This window comes from Rattus rattus, chromosome 12 (assembly GCF_011064425.1).
Source record: "Rattus rattus isolate New Zealand chromosome 12, Rrattus_CSIRO_v1, whole genome shotgun sequence".
Taxonomy (NCBI): Eukaryota; Metazoa; Chordata; class Mammalia; order Rodentia; family Muridae; genus Rattus; species Rattus rattus.
The window spans coordinates 34,071,436-34,073,686 of NC_046165.1; the positions used below are offsets into that span (position 1 = coordinate 34,071,436).

General features: G+C 39.6%; 1 non-coding gene across 1 annotated transcript; it reads right to left on the reverse strand.

Annotated features, from left to right (window-relative positions):
- Positions 1-908: 908 nt before the first annotated feature.
- Positions 909-1,038, reverse strand: LOC116914136. Its single transcript, XR_004389697.1, has one exon. It is a non-coding gene; the product is annotated as a small nucleolar RNA SNORA17 (small nucleolar RNA).
- Between the last annotated feature and the right edge of the window lie 1,213 nt (positions 1,039-2,251).

Here is a 2,251-nt window from a genome sequence, read left to right on the forward strand (position 1 = left end):
AGGCTGGTCTCCCACTTGCTTCCAGAGGTGAGTGGTAGAGGAGGAAGGAAGGATGGTTTTCTCTATCCATGTCACAGCTTTGGAGATAAGTGGCAAAGCCAGCTCTCCTACTATCGTACCCTAGGGGCCTGCTTACCTCCAATTCCTGGGCTCTATTTGGTCTCTTTCTTCTGAGTACTATAACTGGCTATGGATGGAGACAGCTCTCTTGTTTTTATGTCCCAGATCTGCTCCCCAAAAATATCCAGATAAATGGAGGGATAAGTTCTGCATAAACTCAGATAACAAAATGTCCCTAGAAGCAGCCAGACCAAGGATGTCTGCCTGGCCTTTGGTGGTAACAGACCCCTGCTGCTGGAAGACCACAGAACTAGAAGTGGATTCTGGTGGCAGCACCAGCCAGAACCCCACTATAGTACCAGGGGACATCACAGGCTACTGAAATCACATTGTTCCACAATACCAGCGAAACTCAAATTTCTGCCTCTCTTCATTGTGCCTACATTCTTCTGTTCCTTTTTCTTTTCGAATCTCTGCATGGTTGGGGGCATCTCAGGAGTGGGGTCTTATGAGTGCTTTGCCCTGCCTGTGCATTATGGCACCAGACAAGGGTTGTATTGAAAATGTTCACTCTCCAGGCATGCAAGGGGCAAGACTGGTGGTTGTCTCAGGCTGGTTTCCTCTCTGGGCCCCATAGTACCAGACTGGTGGTCATCCTGGTCTTGATCCTCACCGAACCTGCACATGTGTCTCCAAGCTATAGTCCTCTGTCTCAGACTCACTCCAGCTAGAGTCCCAGAATCCCAGGCTGGGTTCTTCTAGCCTCAAGCATGCTCCCTGCTCTGGGAGCCTTCCAGACCTGTGTGGTGTTGGACTGGTGGTCATCTCTGGCTTTTGTTTTTTCAGATAGTGTTAATACTAATCATCGACATGATCACAGGTCAGAACACTGAGTTTAGACATAACTTCTCTATTCTCTCCCAGATACTGATGCATGTATGACACAGTAGCCAAACATGCAAGGCCTCTAAGGGCAACTAATTAACATTACTAAATTTACTTTTTCAATATGTTATGAAAAATTACATGCAAAGATTTACAAACATTATTTATTATAGGTTCATCTTCCCTATAGTTTCTCCAACTAAACCCATTCAACTGTGCTCAAATAGAGAAGTGTTTCAAAATCATAAATAGTGTTTAAAATGTTCACTGCTATAGTCCATTAAAAAAAAGACTGACTTACTTCAACAGAACACTTTCTAGTGAAATAAGATTTTAAAGCAGAGTATAGGTTGAATAGTTATTAAAAGACACTGAAGCAAAACCAAATAGGAAGAATTTATGCTTCTGAGTGCTTTGCTGAATTTTTTTTTTTTTTACTCATGTTGAAGCAAGATTGAATCTGTGCTTTTCCAGTTTTGTGTGTCAGGTAAAACATAGCAGGGGGTGAAATGAATTCATCTTTCTGTCTTCAAGTAAACTAAAAGCAATTTTTGTCTTCCCATGTGGTCACTTGAGGTGCTTGTCATGTTCAAGCTAATGATATCAGGCACCCTCAGGTTGTTTAAGTATTCATGAAGTAATTAAATTCTCATTAACATATAAATAAAAGAAAACTGAAAACAAGTTTAGCAGGCACCTAACATCTGTTCTAATGCTTTTAAGTATTAAAATTTGCCACACAGAGAAGGAAAAGTGCATTCTGTTCGGGAAGTACTTTGCATAGATTATTTATAGAAACTGTAATTAAACCGATTTGGCATATTAAAGGAAGTTAACAGCAGAGCATTATTTAGATACTTTGTTGGTCTCTGTCACCTAAATAAGGAATTAAAACAGATATCAAAAAGGTAAAGTTACATTTTGTTTATATTTCAGAAAAAAATTGCATGTCATTGAAATTGATTTCTATTACAACCCTCTGGAATTCAGTCTGGAAGTTCCTCAGAATAGTGGACATAGTAGTACCTGAGAACCCAGATATACCACTCTTGGGTATATACCCCAAAGATGCTTCAACATATAACAAGCACACATGCTCTACTTTGTTCATAGCAGCCTTATTTATAATAACAAGAAGCTGGAAAAAACCCAGATATCCTTCAAGAAAGGAATGGATTCAGAAAATGTAGTATATGTGCACATGTGTACTCAGCTATCAAAAACAATGACTTTATGCAATTCAAAGGCAAATGTATAGAACTAGAAAATATCATCCTGAGTAAGGGAAACCAGTCATAAAAGAACA